The sequence below is a fragment of the Salmo trutta genome, chromosome 32 (genome assembly GCF_901001165.1).
Source record: "Salmo trutta chromosome 32, fSalTru1.1, whole genome shotgun sequence".
In the NCBI taxonomy this organism is placed as follows: Eukaryota; Metazoa; Chordata; class Actinopteri; order Salmoniformes; family Salmonidae; genus Salmo; species Salmo trutta.
This window is the reverse complement of record NC_042988.1, coordinates 14056492-14081483: the sequence shown is the minus strand read 5'-3', so window position 1 is coordinate 14081483 and position 24992 is coordinate 14056492. Positions and strand designations below refer to the sequence as shown.

At 40.7% G+C, this 24992-nt stretch overlaps 1 protein-coding gene across 2 annotated transcripts in view; it reads left to right on the top strand.

Annotated features, from left to right (window-relative positions):
- LOC115171156 (protein ELFN1-like) overlaps window positions 1-24992 on the top strand; it is an 83173-nt gene that overhangs the window by 42064 nt on the left and 16117 nt on the right. For both annotated transcript variants that reach the window (XM_029727697.1, XM_029727699.1), the window contains exon 2: window positions 1313-1408. The gene's annotated coding sequence lies outside the window, so the exon portion shown is untranslated. The remainder of the gene's footprint in view (window positions 1-1312; window positions 1409-24992) is intronic.

The window sequence follows — 24992 nt, the reverse complement described above, 5'->3', positions numbered from 1 at the left end:
TTTTTTTTGTTTTTTTTCATAGGCCCGTCTGCGCTATATGGCAGCTGCCTCGGGGCACTCAAACTATCACCTCTTTCAACAGAATGCAAATTGCATCCTTACCAGCTAATTGAATGGTGTTATCTATCGTCCTCGGATTTATTGATATTCTAGCAGTGTTTCAGATTTCCATTAGCTACTGTTCAACATTGCATTTCTGTCTGTTTTTCCCAAGATACTGCATGTCACGCAAACAGTGGATCACAGGAGAGGGGAATAGAGAATCATTTCATTTCAACAAGAGTACTAATATAAATACTGATAGCGCACTCATCTGAAGCTTGAGTTAATATGTATGTAGGTGTCTCTATATAGGAACTTTTCATTAGTGCAGTGTTGCAGAGAGACTTCATAAACAGGATCATACCAACATGAGTAAAGACAACAGCAAGGCTATATATATATTCTATTTAGCTAACAAATGACATATACTGGGTACAAAGCATCCGTTTCTCATCATTGTCTTGCCTTTCCGTAATATGAACAGAGAGAACACCCATGTTCCCCCTGGGCAGTGAGTATGGAAAATAGTCATTTGGTTTATACGGGAAGCCATTTAGAGGGAGGAAAGCAAATTGAGTTTTGTTTAATTAGTACGAGCAGTTTGCTGATCACAGGAAATTGCATGGCCAGAATAGGGTATACAGGATTTCATTAGCTTGTTCCTGTTAATTGAGGTTTATAGAGTGAATCAAATCAGTCCTTTAAAAAAAGGGTTGTGATATTGGACGTGCTCATGAATTGCTATTGCAGAGAGCCCCGGCAATGATAGGTCATTATAGGTAATACGGGTCACCCACCTAAGATGAATTCCCCTAATCAATCCTTTATGACAGTGGGACGTAACTCTGGTGCTGGAGTACATCCTACAGTATACATTTCTGTTGAAGCCCCAGACAAACACACCTCGTTCTACTTGTCGAGGGGTTGATGATTAGTTGATTAGTAGAATCAAGTGTGCTTGTCTTGGGCCACAACAGGAATGTATACTGTTGGGGGGTACTGGAAGACCGGAGTTGAGAACCACTCCTTTATGAGCACTATGAAAACCAACGACCCTGTTCTGAACCAAAACAGCAGTGTGAGCTGGCTAGATACTAAAATATGGATTTCTACATGGATTTCTATCTTTGTTTGAACAGAAATGTTTTAAAACCACTCAGACGTTATTAAGAGATTCATTGACACATTGCACTCTGCCATATGTTTTCCTGTGCGTAGAACTTAAAGAAGCTGTTTGATTTACCCTTCGATTATCTGTGTGTTTCCCCAGAGGACCAGAAGAAGGATCCATGAGGACTGGACTGATGCTGCTGGAGGATCCAAGAGATGCTTTTACTTATCGGAGACATTAACCCAGATAGCAGAGGTAAGTCCAGTGACTGGCATGGATTCAACCTTAGCATGACTCCCTCCAGGTGACACGCTGCCCTGTAAAGTGTATCCCTAAGAGGATCCCGGGGAATCTCTCTCTAATCTGCCGGTCACAATACGCATGGATAACTACATGAGACAAGACAAGCCCTCACAGGACATGGCATTCTCCAACAAAAGAAAATGAATGGTCAGTTCTAAATTCACTGCGTGGAGGTCATAAAAATAAGCACCCCCCCGCCCCAACGTTACAAATATTTTCTCTTGACCCTCCCATTGAACTGTAAAAAGAAAAATGCACACCGTCCACCCTCATAGAATTGATAAGAAATTATGTTTATGACCACAAATAACAGCAACTGTAGCAACCCTGTGTTTATAAACGTGGATAAACATCAACTTTGCCATAGTGGCATGTTTTTGTGACATAGTCGATGCCACGCAGGGCTACGGGCCAGAAGGTTGAGGGTTCGCAGACCACCACGGACGAGCTTGCTCTCCCTGCTTGTTTCACTAGGCCTACACTACGACCAGAGCTGACTGCAGACCATGATAAGCTAGGGAGAAATCAGATTTTCTACATTTTGATGCCATATTTATAGTTATATATAATATATGCAACAAATTTTCCATGAACAGGTTTCTGTGCCAATGCACAACACAGCCAATTAACAAAGCATACCAACTTTGGGCGCTAAGAACAGCTCCTGGTCGTGGTATATTGGCCATATACCACACCCCCTTGTGCCTTATTGCTTAATTGTTCTTACCAGGTAGACTGTTATATTTAAAACAGTTAATATTACAGTCTCTGGCTCTGGTATTTTTCTGGTGGACAGCTCTAACAAATAATAAATAGTTGGATAGGTACCTGGGGGCTGAATCTGTGATAATTCTGTGGACCAGGCCAAGTTGAATTAATACTAGCATTTTTTTCCACAGATAGCCAGCCTAGCTGCTTAAAATTATTGACCTCCAGATGAGTATGAGAGGGTAGTTCAAGCACAATTCTTACAAGCTTGTTTTGGCTGGTCTGTAGCTTATTCTTTAGATGTTTGGGGCTGCTGTTGAACCTTGATGTGCAGGCATAATCAAAGTGACACTGGATTAGAGCACTTGCCAGAGTCTTTATGGTGTTTATAGCTAGGTTTCCATCCAATTGGCAAAAGATTTTCATGCAAATGTTCAAACATTTGCATAAAAACAATATTTTCCCCATCCAACACAATGTACAAAATGTATTTCAGCAGATTTCGTGCATTTTTGTGTGTCTTAAAAAGACACACATTTTTATGCGACTTCATTCAGAGGAAAATACATTTTGGGGAGGCAAACTTCGGAACAATGTTTTGAAAGTTATTTGAGCAATGCATGATGGGCAATGGTATTCTACACTACCTTTTTTTGTTTCCCATATTTATTTACATATATATACATATACAGTGCCTTCGTAAAGTATTCAGATCCCTTGACTTTTTCCACATTTCGGTATGTTACAGCCTTATTCTAAAATGTATAAAAAAAATGTAATACTCAGAAATCTGCACACAATACCCCATAATGACAAAGCGAAAACAGGTTTTTAGAAATGTTTACAAATGTATTAAAAAACTAAAACAGAAATACCTTCTTCACATAAGTATTCAGCCCCTTAGCTATGAGACTCGATTATGAGCTCAGGTTCATACTGTTTCCATTGATCATCCTTGAGATGTTTCTACAACTTGATTGGAATCCACCTGTGGTAAATTAAATTGATTGGACATGATTTGGAAAGCCACACACCTGTCTATATAAGATCCCACAGTTGACAGTGCATGTCAGAGCAAAAATCAAGCCATGAGGTTCAAGGAATTGTCCGTAGATTAGCACAGATCTGGGGAAGGGTACCAAAACATTTCTGCAGAATTGAAGGTCCCCAAGAACACAGTGGCCTCCATCACCACCAAGACTCTTCCTAGAGCTGGCCGCCCAGCCAAACTGAGCAACCGGGGGAGAAGGACCTTGGTCAAGGAGGTGACCAAGAACCTGATGGTCACTCTGACAGAGCTCTAGAGTTCCTCTGTGGAGATGAGAGAACCTTCCAGACGGAAGCCAATCCTCAGTAAAAGGCAGATGACAGCCTGCTTGTACTTCGCCAAAAGGCACCTAAAGACTCTCAGACCATGAAAAACAAGATTCTCTGGTCTGATGCAACCAAGATTGAACTCTTTGGCTTAAATGTCAAGTGTCACATCTGGAAGAAACCTGGCACAATCCCTACAGTGAAGCATGGTGGTGGCAGCATCATGCAGTGGGAATGTTTTCAGCGGCAGGGACTGAGAGACGAGGCAAAGATGAACGGAACAAAGTACAGGGAGATCCTTGATGAAAACCTGCTCCAGAGCGCTCAGGACCTCAGACTGGGGTGAAGGTTCACCTTCCAACAGGACAACGACCCTAAGCACACAGCCAAGACAACACAGGAGTGGCTTCGGGACAAGTCTCTGAATGTCCTTGAGTGGCCAAGCCAGAGCCCGGACTTGAACTCGATCAAACATCTCTGGAGAGACCTGAAAATAGCTGTGCAGCAACGCTCCCCATCCAACCTGACATAGCTTGAGAGGATCTGCAGAGAAGAATGAGATAAACTCCCCAAATACAGGTGTGTCAAGCTTGTAGTGTCATACCCAAGAAGACTCTAGGCTGTAATCGCTGCCAAAGGTGCTTCAACAAAGTACTGAGTAAAGGGTCTGAATATTTATGTAAATGTGATATTTCAGTTTTTAATTTGATAAATTTGCAAGCATTTCTAAAAAACAGGTTTTGCTTTGTGTGTCACGTCCTGACCAGTAAAGGGGTTATTTGTTATTATAGTTTGGTCAGGGCGTGGCAGGGGGTATTCGTTTTATATGGTTCGGGGGGTGTGTGTGTATGTAGAGGGGTGTTTGATTTATGTATTCCGGGGTTTTGGTCATTGTTCTATGTTTGTATATTTCTATGTCTGTTCTAGGGTGTTTAGATCTGCGTTTAGGTAATTGGGATTGGGGCCTTCAATTGGAGGCAGCTGTCTATCGTTGCCTCTGATTGAAGGTCCTATAATTAGGAATGTGTTTGTCATGGGAATTGTGGGAGGTTGTTCTTTGCATAGCTGTGTGTTGCCTGCAAGACTGTTTGTCGTCCGGTCATTGTTTTCGTGTTTTATTTTGTAAAATAAACATGAGCATTCACGTACCCGCTGCGCCTTGGTCCATTCACTACGACGACCGTTACATTGTGATTATTGGGTATTGTGTGTAGATTGATTAGGGAAAAAAACAATTTATTTCATTTTAGAATAAGGCTGTAACGTAACAAAATGTGGAAAAGTCAAGGGTTCTGAATACCTTCCGAATGCGCTGTACGTCGAATTTTATGAGGGTTGCCAGATTGGAGAAAAAATACAGATTTTCTTTTTTTTGTGGTATCGATGAAGATATTTGACTAGGGAATATGGATACAATTTTATGTAGGGAAATTATATAATACACACCATTATACACTTACACACCAATAACCATATACACACAACTTTTTTTTTACTCATGTTGTAGCCAACTCTTGACTTTTGTATTCATCATTTTTAATAAAATATTTGTATCTAGTTATCATGTATTCATTATCAAATCAAATGTATTTATATAGCCCTTCTTATATCAGCTGATATCTCAAAGTGCTGTACAGAAACCCAGCCTAAAACCCCAAACAGCAAGCAATGCAGGTGTAGAAGCACGGTGGCTAGTAAAAACTCCCTAGAAAGGCCAAAAGCTAGAGAGGAACCAGGCTATGAGGGGTGGCCAGTCCTCTTCTGGCTGTGCCGGGTGGAGATTATAACAGCACATGGCCTAGATGTTCAAATGTTCATAAATGACCAGCATGGTCAAATAACAATAATCATAGTAGTTGTCGAGGGTGCAACACGTAACTGGTTACGTGTTTGTAGTTTGCATGTTTCAGTAATGATTAACATGGTTAAATAGCCCTAAATCTCTACCTGATTTAGCTTTTGGTATATTCTGCATTTTTATACATATTCTGTATTTCTACTGAAGAAAGCAATAATGAATCAACACGCTACTGTAAATAAATGGACACTACCTGTAATAAAACGGAAATTGCTCTCCATAAATAAATGAAGCCATTCGGCTATGGGTTTCACAGCCCTATAGTAATGATACAAGTTGTATCAGCTTAAAAAGGGTTTATTCACAACCTATGGGGTATAACATGTTTGGAAATGTGGTCTAGGAGAGTCTGGAATTAATTGAATAACCTAACCTTAAGCTATGTTCAATGTCAGCAGCAATTTCCAGTGAGAAATGCTCAGTCTGAGCCATTCGGCTATGGGTTTCACAGCTCTAATAATAATCATACAAGTTATATCACCTTAAAAAGGGTTTATTTACAACCTCTGGGGTATAACATGTTGGGCAAAGTGGTATAAGAGAGTCTGACATATTTCCCCTAATTTGAGTTCAGCCTTTGCCAATGAGAACCAAGAGAGGCCTAGCTTCATCCTTCATGACTGGGAAAGGCCTCGATTCTAGGCCGTAGAAAATCCTACATCCAACTCATTAGATCAGAACAGGATGGATCAACAGTGATTCATATTATTGGTTTGCATCCTAAAAAAAGGATAGTTGTGTTTTGCTGCAGAACACACTTACATTATCTGTCTACCCATATGATGTGGATCATTGTCAGGTTATTAGATGTATAAGCTTTAGTAACACTTTAAACAGGTACTTTGTAAAGGTGTAGAATGTGTTTGTTTTTACCACACGGGTAAGTTAACTTATGTAAATTAGACATACAGAGGATTTTCTTCTGAATAACTGGTCAGGGCATTGCACTTTCCGTTCAGCTTCAGGCAACTTTGATGTAAGGCTTGATGATACCTGTGGTGACTACTTCTATCCGTCACGCCCATTGTTGCTTATCCATTGTTCACTAAATATACTGCTCAAAAAAATAAAGGGAACACTTAAACAACACATCCTAGATCTGAATGAAAGAAATAATCTTATTAAATACTTTTTTCTTTACATAGTTGAATGTGCTGACAACAAAATCACACAAAAATAATCAATGGAAATCCAATTTATCAACCCACGGAGGTCTGGATTTGGAGTCACACTCAAAATTAAAGTGGAAAACCACACTACAGGCTGATCCAACTTTGATGTAATGTCCTTAAAACAAGTCAAAATGAGGCTCAGTAGTGTGTGTGGCCTCCACGTGCCTGTATGACCTCCCTACAACGCCTGGGCATGCTCCTGATGAGGTGGCGGATGGTCTCCTGAGGGATCTCCTCCCAGACTAAAGCATCCGCCAACTCCTGGACAGTCTGTGGTGCAACGTGGCGTTGGTGGATGGAGCGAGACATGATGTCCCAGATGTGCTCAATTGGATTCAGGTCTGGGGAACGGGCGGGCCAGTCCATAGCATCAATGCCTTCCTCTTGCAGGAACTGCTGACACACTCCAGCCACATGAGGTCTAGCATTGTCTTGCATTAGGAGGAACCCAGGGCCAACCGCACCAGCATATGGTCTCACAAGGGGTCTGAGGATCTCATCTCGGTACCTAATGGCAGTCAGGCTCCCTCTGGCGAGCACATGGTGGGTTGTGCGGCTCCCCAAAGAAATGCCACCCCACACCATGACCGACCCACCGCCAAACCGGTCATGCTGGAGGATGTTGCAGGCAGCAGAACGTTCTCCACGGCGTCTCCAGACTCTGTCACGTCTGTCACGTGCTCAGTGTGAACCTGCTTTCATCTGTGAAGAGCACAGGGCGCCAGTGGCAAATTTGCCAATCTTGGTGTTCTCTGGCAAATGCCAAACGTCCTGCACGGTGTTGGGCTGTAAGCACAACCCCAACCTGTGGACGTCGGGCCCTCATACCACCCTCATGGAGTCTGTTTCTGACCGTTTGAGCAGACACATGCACATTTGTGGCCTGCTGGAGGTCATTTTGCAGGGCTCTGGCAGTGCTCCTCCTGCTCCTCCTTGCACAAAGGCGGAGGTAGCGGTCCTGCTGCTGGGTTGTTGCCCTCCTACGGCCTCCTCCACGTCTCCTGATGTACTGGCCTGTCTCCTGGTAGCACCTCCATGCTCTGGACACTACGCTGACAGACACAGCAAACCTTCTTGTCACAGTTCGCATTGATGTGCCATCCTGGATGAGCTGCACTACCTGAGCCACTTGTGTGGGTTGTAGACTCCGTCTCATGCTACCACTAGAGTGAAAGCACCACCAGCATTCAAAATGGACCAAAACATCAGCCAGGAAGCATAGGAAATGAGAAGTGGTCTGTGGTCTCCACCTGCAGAACCACTCCTTTATTGGGGGTGTCTTGCTTATTGCCTATAATTTCCACCTGTTGTCTATTCCATTTGCACAACAGCATGTGAAATTTATTGTCAATCAGTGTTGCTTCCTAAGTGGACAGTTCGATTTCACAGAAGTGTGATTGACTTGGAGTTACATTGTGTTGTTTAAGTGTTCCCTTTATTTTTTTGAGCAGTGTATATCAATGTAATTACACCCAACACAATGTTGAAAAACAGAATGCTTCCCACCACTAGATCACATAACTAGATGTGAGCTGGACGTGATCCCAACGCTGCCACTAATGTAGCGGAAGAAAGTGAAAGCTGCAATGAGGACTCTAACCAGGGCTCATACGTGGCAAAGTGAGCTGTAACAGCCGTTGTCATGAAAGCTTAGTAGGCCTCTAGGCCGAGGCAGTAGGTCTACAATGCTGGCATATGCCTTGTTACAACAGCCTAAGTATTTAACATGATTGACACGACCATAATAATCATTGTGAAACGGCCTTGGAAGTGCCATAAGTGTAAGTCAACATAATTCATTATTTTACATTAACCTGTTTAACTGCATTGATATGGCTTAATTGATCATAGTCCAGACTCATTATAGTTGCAAATGCCATGCAGTTGCACCAGGGGAATTTAAACCAAACAGATTTTTTTGTGGGTCTTCTGTTTCCCCACACTTATTGGTTATTTAATTTCCCATCATGATAATGTATCCCCATTCCCCAATCAAATACCTTCATCGATACCACAAAAAAAAACTGACAAATACAGCTTTTAACTCCAATCTGGCAACCCTCATAAAATCCGACATAGCACCAGATTCCCAAGTATTAAGCAAAAACAAGCATAGAAAACAATATCGGTATTACTTAAAAAAAACATTAAACCTAAGGCTACTATTATATTGTAAGTATTTCAGTGACTACCTGGTTGATATTTTTTATACATTTTTTTGATTTCACCTTTATTTAACTAGGCAAATCAGTTAAGAACAAATTCTTATTTGCAATGACGGCCTACCGGGGAACAGTGGGTTAACTGCCTTGTTCAGGGGCAGAACGATGTCAGCTCGGGGATTCAATCCAGCAACCTTTCAGTTACTGGCCCAACGCTCTAACCACTAGGCTACCTGCCACCCCTGATTAACAATATTGGGTTGTTAACACCTTTGTTTTTTTTATATAAATACATTTGGGATACAAAAAAAGGCAGTGTAGAACACCATTGCCCAAAATGCATTGCTACAATAACTTTCAAAAGATTGTTCCAAAGCTTGCCCCCAAAAAATGTATTTTCCTATGAATGAAGTCACACAAAAATGTGTCTTTTCCTACAAATTATGCCACACAAAAGCGCACAAAAACACACAAAATCTGCTGAAATACTTGTTCTACATATTTGCACAAATTGAGTGTGAGATTGTGTTGTCCCATCAGAGTTGTGTTTCCATCTAATTGAATTTGTTGCAGATAAAATTGTGCATAAATACGTAGTGCACATAAAAATAACTTTTGTGGTTAAATTCTCATGTACCGAATAAAAAAATACAAGTTAAATGGATTTCCATTGCATTTTCAACTCTAGGTCTACTGGTTTTGTTTCCAAAAATGTTGTGTATGTATAGTGAATGTGTCCACTCTGGTATTGGCATGTGTGCTCTAGACAACAGCACACAGACACAGTGCGGGTATAGGCTACATGATCAGATTATTATGCACAAAAGTGCAATATTATTTGTATTTGTTAAACTGCAGCCAAGCATAAGAATAAGAATTATTGAAAGGCACATCAAGCTCATCACTGTGCACTTTCACCACCCTGTGAAGTTCATCATTATTTCATCTGTAACGTAATAAACTGTATGCTTTCCCATGATGTCCTGACATTTTTCATACAACATGTACTTTCCTCGCATAAAAAGGTTGGATGGAAACCTAGTTAACGTCAAGCCATTTTGAGGATGCTGAAATGATATTTTGGATGAACGTGAGCATGCCTACAAAATAATTTTGAAGTAGCCTAATCCGATTCAAACATTGTGACTAGTTGTGTTTCTGCCACATATAAAAAGTAATACATTTTAATAGTTAAATTAAAAATATTTAGGCTCGGGTTGGAGAGGAGGCAGAGAATGTGTTAAGCTTTCCTGAATAACTGGGACTGCCAGGAACGTATGTGGCCACACTATTATAGGACTTGGGAGAATGATGATCTGCAACAGACAGCCCAGCTTATAAAATAGAAAATAAAACAGAAGTAAAAATACACCCAGACTGGCTTGCTACTGTTCCTTTCTAGACCTTATAAACTGAAGAGAGAAGACCCACAACTGATCCACCGATCCCATAGGGCGGAGCAGAATTGGCCAAGCGTCGTCCAGGTTTGGCCAGGATAGGCCGTCATTGTAAATAAGAATTTGTTTTTAACTGACTTGCCCAGTTAAATAAAAGTAAAATAAAAACTTTTTTTAAATACAAATTGAATGAAACATTGAAATTACAGGGCTTTTCCGCTGTTATTCAAATTACATTTTCCCTGCAGCCTAGAGTATAATAATGCAATTATTAATTGTATTGTGGTGTTGTAGACTACTATAGGTAGGATACTAGTAATGTCCCTAAACAAGATCAATAGGAAAGCTTTTTGAGCTGCATGTCTCGTGTCTTCATTGTCCTTTCATGCGTAATTATGCACCTGGTTTCTCTGCTGCCTATCAGCTATACCTATTTGTTCTTGTGGATTCATATGGAAAATTGATGAAGCTTTGAATGCTTTTATGTGTGGTATGATTGCTAGTTAGCCTAATGCAGATGTGGACAAACGATCCACCTACCACTATTGTCACTATGAATGGTGGATAGAATACAGGATAGACAGTTAGTCTGGTAGACTTTATACAACAGATGGGTCTAATCCCGAATGCTGATTGGTTAAAAAAGCATTCCAGCCGGTGTCTATTCCACCAGCTAAATCTATGATGTTAAAATGACTATTTACTCTGTTCCATCTTACTGTGCTATCCAGTGTCTCATCAGCCCAACCAGGCAATTTATAAACTTGATTTCCACTATAAAAAGCATCTAGACATTACCTTACATTTCTTTTAGACCAACATTTAGTTTTCAACAGCGGAGATGTGTATAAACCTTGCTGTCTCTCCAACATTTCCAACATTTTTCCCATATTAAATTTCGATCTCCAGCTGTCCCATAGTAAAGAAGGTGTAGGGTTCGGGAGTCGGGACGAGACAGACAGCGATTCCCAGCCAGTCGAAATCATGAATCAGCCGGCATCATTCTCATTGATATATACAAAGAAATGTCAATTGAAGAAAGGTAAAACAAAACGAAGTACAGGTAGTTTGCAGTCTTTCCAGCTTCATTTTGAAGTGAAATTGTTAGCTGTGTTGTTGGCTAGCTCCTCTGAACAACAGTGTCCTGATGAGAGAGCACATTCTCTATGCCAGGCAAAATCTTGCCTCATTAGCTCATTGTTATGGATATATCCAAATAAATGTCACAAGAAAACAGCTTAAACAAATGCAAATGCAGCTACGGTTGTTATTCTGGCTGCACTGTTTGATATGACTGTAAATTAGCTATAGTTGGCTAGCTAGCAAGCAAGGGATAAGAACGTTGCCAGCCAGTATGGCAATGGAACATTTAGAAAGAACGACTGGGTCGCGTCCATAGATACAGAACAAAAAGACTGAATGACAGGGTCACGTCTCTGGCAACCGAACCGATAGAACGAACGACCAGCCGGCTTGGGTAGCAACCCTAGATTTGTGTCGGGACTAAATCTGGTGGAAGGATTAAATAGAATGATTCAATTCATTTAAAAATATATTTTTATGAAAGTATTATTTGAATATGTTGGTAACCCGTTGTATAAAAGTGATAATGCCCTCAAAACCGTTGTTTGGAGGATATATTGGCACGGTTTGTGTCTAGGATGGCAGAACATATATAGTAAGACCTGCAAAAGAGTGAATGTAAACCAGGGAAGAAACACACTACCCTCCCCTGTGCCCAATATAAAAAACACAACCCTCCCTATGCTTGAGTACCAGCTCTAGAGACTGAATGGTGATTCAAACGGGTCAATCTTGAAATTATTTGGTGGAATTTCACTAAAATACATACCACTACTATGAACATATTCTCTTAGAACTTGTAGTCAGTACCTCAATTGTCATGTTTTTCACATTGTGGAGAATCTGAGGGCAGTGGAGAATAAACAGCATGGCAACAGGAATTTAACCAAGGTTTACTGCTAGAAAGCCTCAAACTCTCCTTGTTAAACCCTAAAGGGATGAAATCTGTTGGTAGAACCACAGATAGCCATGCTGTCTGCTGCTAAGGTAAAGGCTCAAATCTCTGTTGTTTTTTAACAAAATACAACACTATCAGAACTCAGGATAAGACCCAGATGCAGATAGCTAGAGTCACAGATGTTTACTGACCCAAACAGGGGGCATGCAAAAGACAGGTCAAAGGCAGGCAGAGGTCCGTAATCCAGGGCAGAGACAATAAGGTACAGAACAGCAGGCAGGCTCAGGGTCAGGACAGGCAGAGGTTCGTAAACGGGTCAGAGTCAGGCAGGTACAGAACATCACGGCAGGCTCGGGGTCAGGGCAGGCAAAATTGTCAGAACCGTGGAAACAGAACGTGAGAAAGCAGCGAGCCAGGAAAACACACTGGTAAGACCTGACAAGAGAAGATGAACTGGCAACAGACAAACAGAGAACACAGGTATAAATACACTGTGGATAACGAGGAAGATGGGCGACACCTGGAGGGGGGTGGAGACAAGCACAAAGACAGGTGAAACAGATCACGGTGTGACGAACACATGGTGGTATGATGCTCTCTGTCAATCTTCGAAGAAGGCATCTAAGAACTTACACAATTGTGTATGGACTGAATTGTAGATACTATGAATAGCAATCTTTCCTGAGTCAGTAAGGTCAAACCATCAATAGTTATAATATGCTCACCAATGCAAGGGTCACTAAAATATGATATTCATTATGCACATCCAGAGCAGGATTAGAACTCTTAAATCTATTAGTCTTTCATGTTTTAATGATCATTACCTGTTACAATTTTTTATTATAATTTCAAACTGGAGCTAATATTGACACTGTTTCCTTTTGATTTCAAACAATGTCAGTGTCCATGGCAACTAGATTTCAATGTGAGTCAAATTGGCTTTTGATGTGTCTTTGTCAATCACGAGCGAGAGTGGCACATTTGGAAGGACTTCAAAATGTTATCACAGTTGAACACATCAATGTGAACGCCTGGATAGCTAGATCAATTGACTTGCGTTGATTTAATCTCTCCAGTATAGACAGTGGTGATGTACTGCCCTCGGGAGCGCTACTTTAGCAAAAAGCAACATATTAACTTCTCATCTGAGGATGATCCAAGGGGTCAACTTCAAGTCCATGCACTCATTCTATTTAGCTCCTCTAACTGAGCCTTGGAACTGAGAAGACAATACAAAGACTGCGAGTATGGTTTTTAATGACCACTTTGAACCTGTGATTGACACTTTGCTTTGACGGATGTTGAGGACGTCTGGAAGTTGAACAGTTGAAAAGAGGTGAGGGCCCTCTGTGCCAAGCTGCTTTCTTTGACACGTGTCACAAGGGACAGAGCCTGTCCAGAAAGAATGCTGTGGTAAAACTATGGAACATCGCCTATTGTTCCCATGGTACTGTAGAGGCCATTGAGATCAAGATTCACTGTGGCATTATGTGCAGAAACCAGTATGGCAGTGTTTAAAACATTTACCCTCTAAGTTATAGAGACAGGGGAGGTTTTATTTGTTTTTCTTTGTTCTGTACATCCAGGCCCTTTCATTAAAGCCCCAGTGGGGACAGTAACTCTTCCACTGCTAGTGAGACTAGAGGACTGAGAACCCCCCCTCGAAGACATGCTCATGACATCAGAGAACGATGACTGACATAGACTGGGAATAGCCTTGAATCACATAGAGGCTTCCTATTTATTGTTTGTCTCATATGTTTGTGCTGCTAATATACTATCCCTCACACATATACTGTGCAGTAAGGTCATTCTTCCTCAAAATTGCATTTATCTGAAAACAAAAAAAACGTATTATAAGAATATCATACTCTGTGAAGGCTACTGTATAGGTGAACTTATTGCAAAATACCTCAAGCAAGAATTGAAATGATGAGATCCGTCGCTGTCCTGTAGGGCTGTTATTTCTCAAGCCACATGCAGTATGTCTCACACAACAAAATACTGTTTGTTGTAAATATGTTTCCTACTGTGTCATGAATGCTGTTCTGCAGCAAAAATCTGCACATTTGCATATGCCAAATGTCACAATTTCCATCATCAAGGGGATCCCTGGTGCTTTTCCCTCACATGGCCATTAGCTCCCCTGCACAATAATTTTATCTATATGAGTCATTTAAAAAGAGTAGAGTAGGTCTGTGCAGCATCAGCTTTAAACTGATTCTCATCTCTACTGACTGACATTTAGCACCGTAGTGCCACTGCACACTGGACGGTGAGAATATGAAGAAACGCCAATCACACCTCTGATAAGGTTTAGTTTGTGAAAGCTTATCTCTATGTTAACCTCTAATGGTGAGAGGAACAAGAACTATCAGCCTGGTCTCATAGACTACACGTAACATTGTAAATGTAAATCTGGGACACTCAAATTAGTATGATATGTTACGTTTGGTTTGGTTAGAGCAGACGGTTGGTTACTTAAGGCTGGTCGAGGTGGATAAGTGGGTGTATAATGCAAACGTCTAGCAACCCAGAGGTTGTGAGTTTGAATCTCATCATGAACAACCTACTTTGTAGGTACTTTGTAACTTCTTAGCATGTTAACTAACCCTTCCCCTAACCTTAACCCTTTTACCTAACTCCTAATCTTAACCCTAACCATAACCCTTACCACTAACCCCTAGCCTAGCTAACGTTAGCCACCTAGCTAGAATTTATAACACGTCATAAGTTTAGCAAATTCATAACATATAGTACATTTTGCAAATTCGTAACATATTGTAAGTTAAGCAAATTTGTAACATATAATACGAATTGGAATTCATAACATATCATACAAAATTTGGGATGGACATCCACAAATGAATACATGCCATATATGAGGGATACGATCTTCCCAGCTCTGCTGATTTTGCTGCGAGGAGGCAGAGTCATTAGATCATATATTTTGGTACTGTCCATACTGTATGTAGCTCGTTTTTTGGTAACAGGTCCAGGAATGGCTGAAGAATTGCAACATTTACCTAAAACGAATTTGAAAAGTCAGAGTCAATCGATCAATAATATAATAATTATTTTAGCAAAAAAATGTATCTTTAATTTACAATCTGTAGAAACTATGAGAATAGAAAGGTTCAGTACTTTTGTGAAGAATAGTCGAAAAATATATGGCAAATAGAAATCCAATATGGATGGTGTTAAGAGATAGATGGGAGGGGTTGAATGGAGCTGAAGGGTGGGACTAATAACAACAAGATAACAAATGTAAAACATACGGGGTCTGTAAAATGAATACAGGATCAGAACTTTTGTGAAATAGCACAGTTACAAATATATGGCAAATAGAAATCAAACTGGATGAACATCAAAAATAGAGGAACGCTAGGACAAAAAAAAAAAAATATATATAACTATTGTAAAATAGATTGTGTCTGTAAAATGTGTATAGTATGTATAAGCCAGCAGTAGAAGCCTAAGTGTTATTGTTTATTAGTTTACTCCAATTGGGGGAGGGGTGGTAGGGTTTGCGGGGAATAATAAAGGAAGGTATATTCTAAAAAAAGTGTGTATGTGTATATATGTATACATGTATGTGTATATATGTATACATGTATGTGTATGTATGTATATATGTGTATATGTATGGATGTTTATTTATATATATATATATATATATATATATATATATATATATACAGTATATATGGGTATGTATGTATATAGATATATATATTTACCCCCCAAAATATATGGGGGATTGGAAATGATGCAGACAATTACATTGATGGAAGCAACAATCTGTACGCAATATTAAAGCTTTAAAAAAAAGGAATACATGCCATACAAAGCATAACATATCATACTAAATGGAGAGTATTGGATTTACATACAGAATAATATGAAATGCACTGAGACCAGGTCGGAACTATCAGATACCAGTCATCTGAGTAGATTTTTTTATATACAGTACCAGTCAAAAGTTTTGACACACCTACTCATTCAAGGGTTTTTCTATATTTTTTGTATTTTCTACAATGTAGAATAATAGTGAAGACATCACAACTATGAAATAACACATATGGAATCATGCAGTAACCAAAAAAGTGTTAAACAAATAAAAATATATTTTTTATTTGAGATTTTTCAAAGGAGCCACCCTTTGCCTTGGTGACAGCTTTGCACACTCTTGGCATTCTCTCAACCAGCTTCATGAGGAATGATTTTCCAACAGTCTTGAAGGAGTTCCCACAAATGCTGAGCACTTGTTGGCTGCTTTTTCTTCACCCTGCGGTCCAACTCATAATAAACCATCTCAATTGGGTTGAGGTCGGGTGATTGGGGAGGCCAGGTCATCTGATGCAGCACTTCCTCATTCTATTTGGTCAAATAGCCCTTACACAGCCTGGAGATGTGTTTTGGTTTATTTTCCTGTTGAAAAACACATGATAATCCCACGAAGCGCAAACCAGATGGGATGGCATATCGTTGCAGAATGCTGTGGTGGCCATGCTGGTTAAGTGTGCCTTGAATTCTAAATAAATCCCTGACAGTGTCACCAACAATGCACCCCCACACCATCACACTTCCTCCTCCATGCTTCACAGTGGGAACCACACATGCAGAGATCATCCGTTCACCTACTCTGCGTCTCACAGACACGGCTGTTGGAACCAAAAATCTCCAATTTGGACTTTCCAACGGTCTAATGTCCATTGCTCGTGTTTCTTGGCCCAAGCAAGTCTTTCTTCTTATTGGTGTCCTTTAGTAGTGGTTTCATTGCAGCAATTCAAGCATGAAGGCCTGATTCACTCAGTCTCCTCTGAACAGTTGATGTTGAGATGTGTCTGTTACTTGAACTCTGTGATGCATTTATTTGGGCTGCAATTTCTGAGGCTGGTAACTTTAATGAACTTATCCTCTGCAGTAGAGGTAAATCTGAGTCTTCCTTTCCTGTGGCGGTCCTCATAAGAGACAGTTTCATCTGGCTGTCATGGTTTTTAGCGACTGCACTTAAAGAAACTTTCAAAGTTATTGAAATGTTCCGTATTGACTGACCTTCATGTCTTAAAGCAATGATGGACTGTTGTTTCTCTTTGCTTATTTGACCTGTTCTTGCCATAATATTGACTTGGTCTTTTACCAAATAGTGCTATCTTCTGTATACCACTCCTACCTTGTCACAACACAACTGATTGTCTCAAACACATTAAGAAGGAAAGAAATTCCAAAAATTAACAAGGCACACTTGTTAATTAAAATGCATTCCAGGTGACTACCTCATGAAGCTGGTTGAGAGAATGCCAAGAGTGTGCAAAGCTCTCATCAAGGCAAAGGGTGGCTACTTGAAGAATCTCAAATATAAAATATATTTTGGGTTACTACATATGTCCATATATGTTATTTCATAGTTTTGATGTCTTCACTATTATTCTACAATGTAGAACATTGTCAAAATAAAGAAAAACCCTTGAATGAGTAGGTGTGCCCAAACTTTTGACTGGTAGTGTATATATTTGGCACCCAGAGAAATTTGGCACCCAGAGAAATTTGGCACCCAGAGAAAGACAAATGGCATCTATTTTTTGTAAGTTTCATACATAACTGATACAGGTATCAATACTAAATTGATACTGTGGGGGCAATGTATTCAGTGTTGAGACAGGTTAAGGTTGGAGGCATAGGAGTGACCTTGTGATTTATTTGAGGTGCTTTTATCACTTTCAATGAAGCAAACATATGTAACATTTCCCCAGTGCAATCCTATCCACCCGACAGAGCCTGGATTGAGAGAACAACATTTTAATCAACAAACAGGCTTGAAGATGCCAATGTTTTTTTCCTGCAGCCTGCTAAATGTGATGCGTTGCGATTCATATAACTACAGCCTGAACTCGAGAAAAAACACAGTTATGAGAATTCAAATGAAAACATCTACAAACACCTGTGAAAAGGCCAGGGCCCAGTGGTGCTCAATCAACACAATTGATTTTCCATGTTCTATATTTAGTCTACAAGAAACAGCCGTCAAATATCCTTGAACGTAACAGCTGGAGTTGAATGTAAAGCAGCAATGGACCTACAACACCATACACTACCCATTACTAGCCACTAGAGATGGTGGTCAAGACGGCTCCAGTCCTAATGAGTATACAAAACATTAAGGACACCTGCTCTTTCCATGACATAGACTGACCAGGTGAATCCAGGTGAAAGCTATGATCCCTTATTGATGTCACTTGTTAAATCCACTTCAATCAGTGGAGATGAAGGGGGTGAGACAGGTTAAAGAAGGATTTTTAAGCCTTTAGACAATTGAGACATGGATTGTGTGTGTCATTGAAGGTGAATCGGCAAGACAAAAGATTTATGTGCCTTTGAACGGGGTATGGTAGTAGGTGCCAGGCTCACCAATGTGTGTCAATAACTGCAACACTGCTGGGTTATTCACACTCAACAGTTTCCTGTGTGTATCAAGAATGTCCCCTCGTGTACTCCCTGTTCACCCATGACTGCATGGCCAGGCACGACTCCAACACCTTCATTAAGTTTGCCGACAACACAACAGTGGTAGGTCTGATCAACGACAACGATGAGACCACCTATAGGGAGGAGGTCGGAGACCTGGCCGTCTGGTGCCAGGATAAGAACCTCCCTCAGTGTGATCAAGACAAAGGAGATGATTGTGGACTACAGGAAAAGGAGGACCGAGCATGCCCCCATTCTCATCGATGGGGCAGTAGTGGAGCAGGTTGAGAGCTTCAAGTTCCTTGGTGTCCATATCACCAACAAACTATCATGGTCCAAACACACCAAGACAGTCGTGAAGAGGGCACGACAAAGCCTATTCCCCCTCATGAGACTGAAAAGATTTGTCATGGGTTCTCAGATCCTCAAGTTCTACAGCTGCACCATCGACAGCATCCTGACTGGTTGCATCACTGCCTGGTATGGCAACTGCTCGGCCTCCGACCACAAGGCACTACAGAGGGTAATGCGTACAGCCCAGAACATCACTTGGGCCAAGCTTCCTGCCATCCAGGACCTCTATACCAGGCGGTGTCAGAGTAAGGCCCCCCCCACCTCCTCTTTTACGCTGCTGCCACTCTCTGTTTATTATCTATGCATAGTCACTTTAATTCTACCTACATCTACATATTACCTCAATTACCCCAACTAACCTGTGCCCCGGCACATTGACTCTGTACCGATCCCTCCTGTATATAGCCTCGCTTATTTTACTGCTGCTCTTTAATCATTTTTTATAAAAATGTTTTACTTATCTATTTTTTTACTTACTTATTTTTCTTAAAACTGCATTGTTGGTTAAGGGCTTGTAAGTAAGCATTTACATTTAAGGTCTACACCTTTTGTATTCGGCGCATGTGACAAATACAATTTGATTTGATTTGAATGGTCCACCACCCAAAAGACATCCAGCCAACTTGGCACAACTGTGGGAAGCATTAAAGTCAACATGGGCCAGCATCCCTGTGAAAATCTTTCGACACCTCGTAGAGTTCATGCCCCGACGAATTGAGGCTGTTCTGAGGGCAAAAAGGGGGGTGGAACTCAATATTAGGAAGGTGTTCCTAATGTTTGGTATACTCAGTGTATATACCCATTGATTCTTGAAGAATAGAACTTATACTGTCAATGCCTCATGAGCTTAGTTCAACAGTCGTACCCCATCAGAACCCAGAATACAAGCTTATTTTACTCCAATGTTTGTAAACAATGTAAATGTAAACAAACACTGTATAGCCTTAAAAACATTGTTAAAACTATAATGTTGATATCATGGATGGTCAGTCCTTGCATCCACATCTCTGTCTATGAATTTGAGAGTGGTTACATTTCTCCAGGCCCTCCCTCAGCTTTTTACCAAAACATGGGCGGGGTGACGCTTTGTTATTGCTTCAATTAAGGATTCTAGCTTTAAGTGCCTCAGTTCTAGTCCACCTGGACCAGTAATTCATTGAATTGAAGAGTCATTTGAATGGATTACCACAGACCATCTATGATTAGCCTATGAAAGATGGAGTTCTAGAGGGAGCCTTTAGGTGGACACATAAAGTGATCATAAAACAACATTATAGAGTCAGCCATTGATGCTTCGCAAACTCAGCAGAGAGGGGATTTAACCCTTTCTTTCCCATTCTTCAAAGGCATGCTCTCATGCAAGCTGCTGTTGTGACTTGCAAACTGAAACATATATAGGCCTTGTTCCTGTGGTGATTATTCCGTCCCTGCGTTCCAGTAATGCGAAGATAGAAATGATCAGTGCTCTCAAGGGCGGAACGAAATAGAATGCCTGTTTATTTCTCAGTCATCCTATTTCACTCAGCCCCGAGAGCAGTGATCAGACCTGCTTATGTGCTCTGCAGGCACTATTAATGATTGGGTTAGCGCCATATCACCATGGTAATGTCTTAAATGCAGTGTGACATCATAAAACCAAAGTGGGATATCGTTGCTTACTATTTTACTGTGACCTTGCCACAAGATGGATGAAGCATGCCATATTCCTCATGAGGGGATCGTCCATATTGAAAAGGGTAAATGGTTTGTTTGCACTTCATGATTAATAATGAGTGTGATTAGTGTCGCGATGCAAACTAGCTTGTTAATAGAGGCTGGCGCAGCCTGCTCCGCAGCGAATTAGCATTGAGAGAGGCAAAATAAATGTAAGTTAAAACAGGGAGATGGATGCCGTGTTGAGAGACAGCTGTCACCCATTTATTACAGACACCCCTGACGATTCTCTCCTCACCGCTGACAGTAAGCTGTGACTAGGTTGCCCTGCGTGGAACTTCATTTGTGCTCTCTGTTCCATCACATCCCATTCACGTTGAAGCCAGCTGGACACCCCAGTTGACCTTCAAGTCATGTCAAGCTCCAAGATAGAGATTGAACGGTTGGTTGGGGGGTGGGGCTTTGTAATATTGTGACAATTGGAAATCCATTTAACATATGAATATCTGATGCTCTGATTCACATAATGAGTGATGGATTGCACAAGGAATGTTTTATTCACTCGCATAGTACATGAGATTGAAGAAATGCCTTCACTTCACTTTGTAGCGTACTCAGGCGAGGAAAGGAACGGTACAGGCTTTGGTTTATCTTTTACAGCTCACAACAAAAGCTTAGACCTGAGGCCACTCACCTTTAAAGTAGGATCTTTGACCATCTGTTTTTATGCCTCCCCTCCCCCACACTCATCAAGAGGTGCATTTCCTTTGAAGATGTATTTTTAACATTTACTATTCCATCTTATGTTGTGAGAACACAGAATCGTTCTGCTGAAGTCGTTTGTCAATTTCGTAAATGCTGAGACTGTGTATGAAAACACATTGAAGGAACAATTGGGCATACCTGTACTTAAAACCATGAATAATATTTTGTGAGACCCTATTGGTCATAGCTGCTGCTGGTGACTATTGGTACTATTGTCTCAGACATAAACCACTGTTAAATAAGTCTGTTCTGTAAATAATGTATGGCAACACTGAACATGACTCAGAATGCACGGTTCTCTGAAGGAGAACATTATTCTCCTTTACTGCCTGAGAACAGGCTATTGACCAGACGGAGAGATGTGTGTTGGTGTTTTCTAATGTAATGTGATCTTGCGTTGAGAATTTCCTTGAAATAGCTTGAAAGGGTTTAAAAAACAATTTTGAAAACGGCTAGTGCTGAATGTACAGTACTTGAAGAAATAACATATCATAGACTGTCTCCCTTTTACAGGCTTCATTTTACATGTCTAGGCTGCCGTAGTAATGGTTTTCAGATGTTTGCAGTGATCTCAGTGATAACCGGATTGTGGGAGGTGAGATAGTAGACCGTGTGAAGTGGGAAAAGTGCCATCTACTGGCAGAAGAATCCTTTTTAGCTTTGATTGAACACTGGTTATGCTACTCCATTTTTCCTCACACCAGGGCTTAGTCAACCCTTGGCACTAACAATGGCTTACTATTTTTTGGCAAACACTTCATTGTAATATGTAATATGCCTTTTCAGAGTTCTCACTGGTTTGAAAGACTACATTTCTACTGTCCAATCTTTACATACTGTAGTTAGCTCATCAATGTAATATGAATGGCTGAGTACAGTCATTCCGTGTCTAAATTCAATTCAGCCTAAATCCTACCACATACTGTGCTGTATATCAAATCAAATCAAATCAAATGTATTTATATAGCCCTTCTTACACCAGTAGATGCTTACCCCCAAGGGAGACTCTTGTTTGGAATAATACTAACGATCAATGGAAGAAAGCTACAGTTCAGGCTTCTCATTTCCCTGCAGGTATTAAACCTGCATCTTGAATGGGTCCTGGATTATTTTGATGAGGATGACTCAGTTCACAGCTCTTTCTTTTAGAAGTAGCCTAAAGGCACCAGTCTCTGTATCCCATCCAATCCGTATTGGATGAGGGTCCATTAGGCGTGACTAATTGAAACCTTAATTAATTTGGGCGAGTGCCCCGTCTGCTCAAAGGATTGAGTCTGGGGCAAAGTTCAGAGGAGAGCGCTCTGACTGAGTTAAGAGGACCTTAGAGAGGACTCCCATATTTCTCTATACGGGTAATTGTGTCAAAAGTAATTAGAGAATGGCATCCAATTTAGTCTTGATCTTTACATCTATACCTGAGCCTCTCCTTCAGAATAGATTAGATTATAGTTGCTGACTATAAGCCAGCATTCTCCCCGCTGGAGCCTCCCTACAACACATTCTGCACTGTAAGCTGGTTTATACTTCATCAGACATGCACTACAGATACATGTCATGACTATCAACTCTAATCGGATCATCACGTCAACCGACAAAATAAACTGCTGTCAGACCATCTAGGAGTGTGTCGACATACATGTGGATTTTTTATTTAAGTGGCCCCCGCCATGGAGCCATCAATCCTAGCATTCTGTGATTATTCCAGCGAATGTGGAGGGAGTATTCAAGAAAATAACCTGTCTTTTCTAGTCTCTTTCTGTATCTGCACCTTCTTGTCTCTCAACTATTTATGTAACAGGCAAAGACCTTGAATGTGTCACTGTGTGAACAAAACAGCTATGGGACCTGAATGTGCAACATGTCTCTGCAGTGAACCGTATTATAACTCGGTTCAAGGGAACTCAACAAAGATACTCGATAGCTAATTAAATTCAGAACATTATGAATCGAGGGTTCATTATAGCACATGTACCCTTTGTACACTTCCTAGAGTATTCATATTTTACAATGGACGCAGCTCCCGGATACACTTTATTATTAATGTTGTTGAGGCAATTATTAAAGAGGGAGTCTCAAAATTACAGAGCACTGCGTTTGATTGAATCTTTTGTGAAGTTGGTTTAGATATAGTTCAGTATTATGGAGACTCTTTTTTTTGCTTTACATAACTCAAAATATTCAATTTTACTCTACTGCACAAAAGTAGCCCTCCTAACTTCATATTTTGATGTGAAGTAACTCCAGTAAGTGCATGAACATTTCAGAAATATTAATACATGGCACTACTGTATGTATAATTGTTAGTGTGAGTAGCTGTGAAGCTGTCAGGCCATGAAGGCACCAGCCACTGGGAATATACTATGGCATCACACCTGCCAGTGGAACACTTGCCATTGGTTGGTTGGGTATTGGTGACTCCACCATCCTTGTTTGTGTGGGAACCTGTGGATCACTGTGGGTGGGCGGATGGAGGGTGCAGCTTCCACAGCAAGGCTGCTGCTGTGGAAGAGGACATGCTGCCAGGGAAAGGAACTGCTGTAAATCGAACCAGAAGGGTGCCGGCATAGCTGTGACATTACTTGGGAGGGCTGAAACTTAAGCACTTGATTCTTTCATTTCACAGGGAATGTAGCATCACATTTGATGTCTGTTCTGCCTTTTAGGTGAGGTAGCATCTGCTCATACACAGCCTCGCAAAATGCTCATCCCATTATCGGTGAGTTTTTGAGAGAACATTCAAATGGACAATAGCAATAAAAATGCAAATGCTGACAAGTTTTATCAGAACATTTTGTGCCAGATAAATTCTACCAGCAGTCAGCATTTAAATGCTTTTCAAACTGTTGCATCACTCCCACCTTAACTGAGATAATATCCTTACCACCAGCATGTTCTTGCCTACCTCCCCTCTCAGAGTATAACTTTACTATTCATTTTTTGTGATGCTGTATGCCAGACATCCTACCCGTCAGTTCAGTATAGCTTAACTAAAACCTTTTTTCCCTTCCGTATTGTCCTCTCTGGAATATATGCCATGTCAAATTCTTTCATTTCAAAAGACGAAAACAATTTTATTCCCAAACATAGCCATCTCACTAGACAGCTTTCAATATTTCCATTTTGCCTCCAACCTTTCTATTTCCATCGCTTTCTCCAGCCGAGAGTCTGAGGCTTTCTGTATAGATCAAATGTGGCCAGTGGAATAGTCTGACAAGCCCAATGTCCTTGCTGCCACTGTGCCTCTCAATGATTGATTCCATTCCTTACTATCTCATCCAATCCTGAAGCTTTCCTTCATTCCGTTGCTGACTGCTCTCATCTGCTACTCATATCTTCTATGTTTGGGAATGGAGGTTAGAGATATTGTACAGTATCTCCATAGTGAAAAGGAGGTGTAGCCTATCATGCACAGTCACAAACAGAGATTATTCTGAACATGCTTCTTGTACTGAAATGACTACAGTACCCTAGCAGAATGACTAAGTAGATTGTATTTCCTTATCTGTTGGTTGCTATGTCGGAGAATAGAGTATATTCAGTAAGCACTACAGGTATTTTCATCTTCAACTCTACTGAATCAGATGTCTGCATCGCCAAGTATTGAGGAGTTATACGACAAGCTGCAAGGAAATGCTCATATCATTATTTAAGAGAAGTTGAAATATACACAAAGTAGAAAATACGAGCACTGCAGAATACTGTAT